This window comes from Hibiscus syriacus, unplaced genomic scaffold (assembly GCF_006381635.1).
Source record: "Hibiscus syriacus cultivar Baekdansim isolate YM2019G1 unplaced genomic scaffold, ASM638163v2 tig00112230_pilon, whole genome shotgun sequence".
NCBI classification, from domain to species: domain Eukaryota; kingdom Viridiplantae; phylum Streptophyta; class Magnoliopsida; order Malvales; family Malvaceae; genus Hibiscus; species Hibiscus syriacus.
This window is the reverse complement of record NW_024063275.1, coordinates 2,366,286-2,374,833: the sequence shown is the minus strand read 5'-3', so window position 1 is coordinate 2,374,833 and position 8,548 is coordinate 2,366,286. Positions and strand designations below refer to the sequence as shown.

The 8,548-nt window shown below is 34.2% G+C and overlaps 1 pseudogene; it reads right to left on the bottom strand.

Moving 5' to 3' along the window:
• Window positions 1-4,469: 4,469 nt before the first annotated feature.
• Window positions 4,470-8,260, bottom strand: LOC120176180 (annotated as a pseudogene).
• Window positions 8,261-8,548: the final 288 nt, after the last annotated feature.

Sequence of the window (8,548 nt, the reverse complement as noted above, 5' to 3'; positions counted from 1 at the left end):
GTTTTCTTAGAGACCCTTAGAGGTGTACTCATGGTGAGGCATTTAGCAGAGGATTAAGGGAAGTATAAGACTCTAACTTCAGCGATAGAATAGTTAAACCTTAAGTAGGTAGCACTTAATTAAGATCATGTATGTACCTACTGCTTAGTACCATATATTTAGCATGCTTATGTTTATGAGACTCGTAATGCTACTCTAGGTTAGCGATTATACTATTGGGCTTTTTAAGCTTAGTGTTTGGATGTTTTAGTTTGTAGGTTTTTAGCTTGGGCCATTCATGGAACATCATCACAGTAGGACTTATGGCATCTCTTTCAGAGTAATGCACTATAGCTTTAGTGGGCATATATATTCATAGAACGTTACACATATGTTCGGTTTATTAAACTCAAAAGTTATATTTTTTTTGTTTTAAACAATGTGTCACAGTGCTTTGATTTATAAAAGTGTTTTATAAATATTATTCACGTTTATTATGATATCATTCAGTATGTTTGAAAAGAAAATGAATAGGTTTTTAAAATCAATGGTTGCCTCAGTGGCCCAATGTGACGCTTTAGGCCATTCGGGTTTAGGATGTTACATTTAGTGTTATTATAGAATTAGGTTGAATCAATCCTATGACCCAGTGGTCAATTTTAGTGAAGTGTCAATGAATACATGCCCTTAGGTACTTAAAGTACTTGTATAAGTCTGGAATTATGATGATTTCTTAATATATGTTGTAGTGTTTTTTTAAGGTCGTAGTTTCGAGCGTGATCTCGAGGATAGGATGGAGAGATGTGCTTCTTATCCCGATAGCATGAACGATGAGTTATTGAATAGGGAAGAAGATAATGGGGTTGAGTTAGGCGTAAAAGTCGTAGAGGTGACCTTCTTTAAAGGTTTAACTTCCACTGTCAGGGAGATAGTAGACACTATTCCTAGAGTGAATATTGTGCACCTGACCACCAAGAGTATGTTAATGCTAATATACTCCCTAGTAGAGAGACTGAGGAGTTATAAGATAGACATTTTCTATGGCTCAAGTGATGATGATCTAATTTTGGTCGATCAGTGGTTGAGAGAGACCATGAAGACTTTGAGGCAGCTTCACCTTACCCAGAAGGTAAGTTAGAGCATGTCACCTCTTTTCTCAAGGCTGATGCTATCGATTGGTGGAAGACTATAGAAATGGCTCTGCAGCTAGAGGTGCCTTCATGGGACCAGTTCCTAAATGATTTTAGAGGCAAGTATATCAACAAGGTACATATGGATGATTTGAGAATGTAGTTCTCTCAACTAGTTCAGAAAGACCAATTGGTGTACGATTATGAGAAAGTTTTTTTCCGATTAAGTCGTTACCTTCTAGATTTAGTTGCAACTGAGTCCTTGATGTGTAAGAAGTTCCTTGGGAACTTGTTATCGATATCCATGCCCAATTGGCAGTAAACTCGCCTAGGGTATTTTGATAGTTGGCACGACAAGCTAAGGTCGTGAGAGGGTGTAGACTATAAGGAAAAGTTGGCACGATAAGCCAAAGATTTTTTTTGATTGAGTCGTTACCTTCCAGATTTAGTTACGACTGAGTCCTTGATGTGTAAGAAGTTCCTTAGGGAACTTGTTATCGATGTCCATGCCCAGTTGGCAGAAAACCCGCCTAGGGTATTTTGATAGTTGGAACGACAAGCTAAGGTCGTGAGAGGGTGTAGACTCTAAGGAAAAGTTGGCACAATAAGCCAAGTATGAGGGCTTGCATACCAGTGGATCTATCTTAATTAGTGACAGAGAAGGCCAGAGGTCCGCACGAGCAGAAGATAATGACGTCATCCTTGTCACTATATTCGAGTCAGAGGTCTGATGTAGTGTCTCGTAGGAGACCGCTAACATCAATATCAGTGATGAACTCTGAAGGCTCTGATAGAGTTTTGATGTATCCACAATATGAGCATTATGGAATGAATCATCAAGGAATGTACTTTAACCTTTCTAGATAGTAAATGTAGATCATTTTCATATATTGTGAGGAATTACCCTTGTTCGAATGGCGATGTTTCATCTCAATCGAGGGAGGCAGTCCAAGTAGCTCAGCATGGCATAAAGCCTACCTATAGAGGTATTAGTTCTATGCTCGGGTTGGAGAATAGTGGAGTGGATCGACCTATTCCTGATTCAACTGTACGCGATTTCATTTATTAGATTGCAGAGAGGTAGAGGCAGAACGTTGGTTTCACAGATGAGATTTCAGGTATGTCTTCAACTATTCCAATTTTTCACATTTCTCCAATAGGCATAAGTGCATGCATTCTTTCATCATATCAAGTGAACTAGGTAGGAAAAGTATTCGTATAGAGAAATCAGGAGAGATGATCCAAGTGGCTAGTTGGTGAACCTTAGTGGAATAGACCAAATAGACCTTAGATATTATTCGATGACTTAAGTCAGACTTGGTAGCTGGCCTAAGGGAAGTTATTAGCACAAGTGATACTTGGTCTAGGAGTCGCAAGTTTAGAGACGTATGAGAACCTTATGATAATATATGGTTGTTCCTTATTGAGTTGAGGGTTAACTCTAAGAAAATATTGAGCTTAAAATCCCCCACCCTTGTATGTTCCATAAGGGAACATCCATGTGGGTTGTCGAGGTTAGATATGAGATAGTAATGATGTTTTTATATTGTCGTTAGAGGGTTCGTGACCAACCCATAGAGATATAGTAATCCCAAGTTCAACATTAGAGGTAAAGATCTCCATGAGAGTGTTAAGAATGTGTAGGTCGCTCTAGCTAGTATGTCAATCAACTTATTAGTAGAAATATTAGGTATACCTCAGCTAGTGCCCAGGACACTTCAGTTGCTAACTGGGTGTAGATGCCCCAAGTACTCACGATGAGTAAAATAGTAGGGTGTATGTTCTGATGCATTAGTTTTAGAATTTCACCCTAAGTACTAAGGGTATTATAACACCCAAATCTATTTTGGTCCAAAGATCTATGGATTAAAACGTCACACGAGACCATCAAAATGGCTAACCCAAAAATTTTCTTAAAAATGACTGTAAATCATCACGTAAAGTCATCCTTAGTAAGAATAAAATAAAACATAATAATAGCTTGAGTTTACAAAATATGGGAAGCAACCGAAACATTCAAAAATAATACTAATACATCTTAAGTCGAGAAGAGCTATTTGCCAACAGAAGCTTTCAAGTTCAATTTCAACTTCACAAAGAATGAAATTCAACATGAGAGCGCATTGATTGCATGATAGCTGCGGGGAATTATCGTTTGATCAAAATTTTCAAAGTCAATTTCAACTCTGCGATGGAGCATATTGGGTTCAAAGACCAAACCAATTGAGTTTAGCAATGAGGAACTAGTCTCCGGTTGAAGTCTCCAAAGTAAAATTTCAACTTCACAGTGAATGATACACTACTAGAAAAAATCACTTTAATGACGCTCATTACGCGTCATCTATGGGTGCAGATGACACACAAATGCGCGTCATTGAAGCCACCGACATAAATCTCAGATAACACGCAATTGTGTGTCATAAATCTATGACGTGCATTTATGACACATTTATTATGCGTATTTATGACGTGCATTGAGCGTCATTGAAGCCCCCATCATAAATGAAGATGACACACATTTGTGTGTCATAAATTTATGACACACATGTATGACTTACATTGCGTGTCATTGAAGCACACGTCATTAGAAAAGATGACACACATTCGTGTGTCGTGATTGTATGTTGTAAATTATATATATTGTAGATTGACAAATAATCAAACTAAATCACATTTAATGCCTCATAATACTAAATATATATATAATATTATATATAAGCAATCCATTTGCATACAATATATTCATATTAAGTTATTAAAAATATTGTAATCATATGTCGATACAAAATATCACATCATAATAAAGTTTACCACATAAGATACCCATTCTTTGCGAATATCATCAATGTCATCATCCGTGTATTCTTCCTTCCCATCGCCAACCTAAGTAAAAAATATGAAATAAGTATATAATTTATAGTTATTTAAAGTGAAGTATATAACTATCAAAGAGTACTAAAATGACCAATTTTACATATGCATTCTTTGAAGCATATGTAAAAAAAATATTTACACATTTAATTAGTAAAACTTCCCATATAAATAATATACATTATCACGGCACGAATTCACTGTTTTCAGTCTTGCTAACAAGTACTTACATTAATTTATTTAGAATAACATCCTACTTCAAGTCATTTTTGCAGTATGTGAGCTTGCATTAATTTCTTAGTTGCTTGATTATAAATTTTTGCAGTCATTTTAGATTTTATTCTTTGATTTGGTGCACTTGCAAAATAGCCAGCGCGCATGCATTGGGCATTACAATCTTTTACGCATCTATTGTTTTTCTTTTTTCGTTTCGGTAAAAGCCAGAACAAAACAACACAATGTGAAATGGACAATCTTACCTTATTCAACTTAGAATGGAGCCTCAACTGATTCATTCCAAACATCTACACTTCCATTATAGGCATCTTCGACATCATCTTTCATTGAAAGTCTAATATATTCTCTATGTGTAAATTGGTCCCACTCTGTTAATATAGGGTTCTTACGCTCATGTTTATTTCGATACAAACAATGTTGTTACCGAAACCTGCATAGAAGTATAATGATTTACAATTTCTGGTAATGGTAATATTAAAGGAGCTAATGTAACACATTTACCTGACGAATTAGGAATGGATCACGAGTCTCAAAGGCCATGAATTGTTTAAGATTAAAAAGGATGTTGAAAACACTTCCAGAAAGTTTAGAGCCTTTTAGATCACGCAATGTGACATAGCTCTCATCCTGCAAATGTGACATAGCTGAACATGTAAAACATTCTATCTTCATTTGCAGTGTATAGAAAGGAGAATTCAGTGAACACTCAGGACGTAAAATCCCAAACCAAGATATGGTAAAAGCAGTTCATTGTATAACTAGCTCATTAGATCACACTAAATGATCTTATTCTGAATCAACCATTAATTACCTACTTCAGGAGGAGCATGAAAAGAGATTAAACTCAATTTTCTAGAAACCTACCTTTACACCAACATAAATCTAAGTTTGAAATTACAAGCAGATCTTAGCACAAAATTAGTTTTCTAATCCATTTTCCATGAGCACACTCCAATAGGCACTGTATTAAATAGACAAGAAAATAAAAAGAGAGCAAATAAAATGGAGAACCTATGGTTTAATCATGTCAATTATTTTGCATAAGATGTCCTCAAAGAACACGGGCTCCTGTCCCATGCATTCCATTCGATGCAACTGCTCTTCATAAAAGAATTGCATTTCGTTATGTGTTAGAATCCCATTGTCATCCAAATCTATACATTTGAACCTAGAAAAGAAAAAAACCACATTGGAAAAACTAGCCAAAAATTGTAAACTGTTGGAACTCCAATCTCATTGTGATCATCTAAAATCTGCACCCTTTCAAAACACATTGCTTTTTCTCACCCTCAGACAGCAGCAACAACAAGTTATGGAATATTTATAAAAATTTTGATGAATTATTTACATCAGTTAAATTTTTCTTTGAGCAAGATTAATTTCCCAAATGGTAGCTTCTGACAATATTTTCAGAATTTTTTAGGAGTGCAAAAAAAATGTCATTTCAAATATTTTGGGGGACTTTTCAAACAAGTGAATTTATACAATAAGTAGAGGGTATATTTACTTCAATCCCTAAGAAGATAAACTTCAAAATTAATAATCCATGAACAAAATCAAACATAATACCCTTGATTCTACAAAGAAAGAGCACAAACATACCAGTATTCAAGACTAGGTTCAGATGACTTGTCCTCCTCTACAAGGATGAAGTAAACAAAATCTTCATACCCCATTTCCCTTCGACCTTACTGGTAAACTTTCTTGGAACCTAATGGTATGGAAGCATAACATGAGTGAAAGTTCCAAACTTATGAATAAAATTAAGTCAATCAATGACACAAAATAAGTGATAAAAAAGGAAAGTGGAATAGACAGTTCAATTAAATGAAAAATTTCTTCTGCATATAGAATGTAGTTTGGACCAAGGAACAAAAATGGCATCTGACACAGACAAACCTGAGAAAATATCCTATCAACAATCCGGTAGTAAGCTCATGGTTACCATATCTGATAAGGTTCTCCTTGTCAATCAAGAAATCACGATCTGTATCCAGCTCCCAAAACTTGCAGTATATCACGTAAAAGTGCTCATATGAAAAGTACATGTATATATAGTATATAATAAGAGAGATTGCAAAGTGAAAATAATCAGTATCAGACAGAATTTATTAAGCATGCATCCAAAAGCAATTACTTATTCCAAGCCAAGTCCCTACCTCAAAACTTTATTAATGTCCTCTTCCTCATCAACATGTAGCATCGCGTCAATCAAGTTTCCACGTTTCAACTCCCGAAGAGTAAGGTGACCATTTTGAGATCTATTCATGTAGTAATATATTATGTATATTACAGTTTCAGCTGGTCATGTGAAACAAAAGTTATCTTAACAAGCAACATCAGACAAAATTTGCTACATATTTGAAAGTAATAGAGCAATCTAACCTTGCAAATAATTGAAAAACATAGAAGTAGTAGTTTGCGCTGTTTGAGAAATAGTAAACAGCCTATATAATAGGCAAGAGCCCAGCATGTTAAGACATATATTCTTTAAGCCGAAATGCATGACTTGGTTTAAGATAGTTTAGTTTCACTTTCAGTCACAATATACACAATATGTTTTCATGTAAACCCTCTCATATGCTCGTTAAATTGTCAATAATTAGTCCCAATTATAAACAGAAAAATATACGATTACTCAGAATTAAACTAGAAAAAAAGGATGAATTTTTAGAACTTGATGCAAATTCATCATCTTAAACCTACACATTTTAGAAAATAGAAGCATAGCCATTGAAACTAAAGACTACAATGAGAACTATGCTACCAATGTTTCTTACTAATGATAACTGACCAGCATGATAAACAAGAATGTGAATCTCTTTTTCTATGCACCTTATTCTTCCATCAAGAAGTGCAAATTTCAACACTAGTCCATCAAAGAATAAGTTTACACTCCTGATTTTAATAATATGTTATTTCCAATTTATTAATAGTTTTAAACATAGCATTATAAATAATCAAACATATTAGAGACAAAACTATTTCAACAATGAACAAGGGTGAATTGCATTCGTAGAAATTCACATGAAAATAGATGCATTTACAGGATTTGCAAGTTCAGATGTTAGTGGTTCCAGCATTTAGCATTGGAAGTTAGTTTGGATGCAATTCATACAATGTTCAAATACCTTGGATATTGTAAAAGGAGGGGTAAATATCGAAAAAGTGAAAAAGCACCCAAAAACAAAAATTAAAATGAGACAATAGCCGAATGTATCAAACAGATAAAAAAAATAAACCATATCTTTCCTGAAACTCAGGTGTACTCTGTAAGAATTCTAAAAAAACTCATTCATAAAATCTAAAAAACCCAATCGAAACTGGAACAAACCCAAATTGAATGGTGGAATAGAGAACGAGGAATACTTGTGGAAACCCTTGAATTTTGACTAACTTCGTCTGCGTTGTGGTGAATGGCGAAACCAGTGGACTGATGCAAAGAGAAAAAGGGAAAAAGAGAAAAAGGGGGAAGCATGCGGCGTGAACTGATTATCGAGGGGGGAAGAAGCGGGAAAGGATGAAATAATGGGGGGGAATTAAAAGACGACTTTTACAGATGACACACAATTAAAAGTGTACTCCGTGTTCTTGCAAATTTTTTGGATTATGACTATTAAATATGACACACATTATTGTAAGTCATAAATCATTCAGATTTTAAAAAACATGACATTTTTTATGACACACATTTTTTGTAAGTCATAAATTAACGTGTGTCATCGTTCGTGTGTCATTAAAGGTATATTTTTCTTGTAGTGGTACTTGATCCAGAAGCACATTCAGAACTGACTACAAATTTTCTTAACTCAGTAACGAGGAGCCATCTTCCAGTTAAACCTATTCGAAGTCAGATTTCAACTCCATGATGTAGAATATTTGGCTCAGGGAGCGATCATCTACAACTTCAACTCAGATGTCAACTTCACGATGAAGGATATCAAGTTCTAAGAAAGTCTAATTCAACAAGAAATTTGATAAAATTCCTAAAGAAAAGCTAAATGTTTCAACGTCAAAAGAGTGACCTGGCCTTCAGAATCCATTTACTTGAAGAACTGAACAAAAATTTATATCTTTTTATCTTTTTCTTATTGGTATTACATTATAATAGACAAAGAGAGGCAGCTGTAGACACTCATTTTCGTTCATGGGTTATTTCAAGGGTTTCTATATTTATGTTATATAGGACAATATTTATATTATATATAGTATAATGTATGTAATTTTTTTTTGAAAATATATAACTAATATATAGTTTAAAATATATATATATATATATATATATATATATATATATAATTTTTGAAAAAAAATATAATATAGTTTTGAAA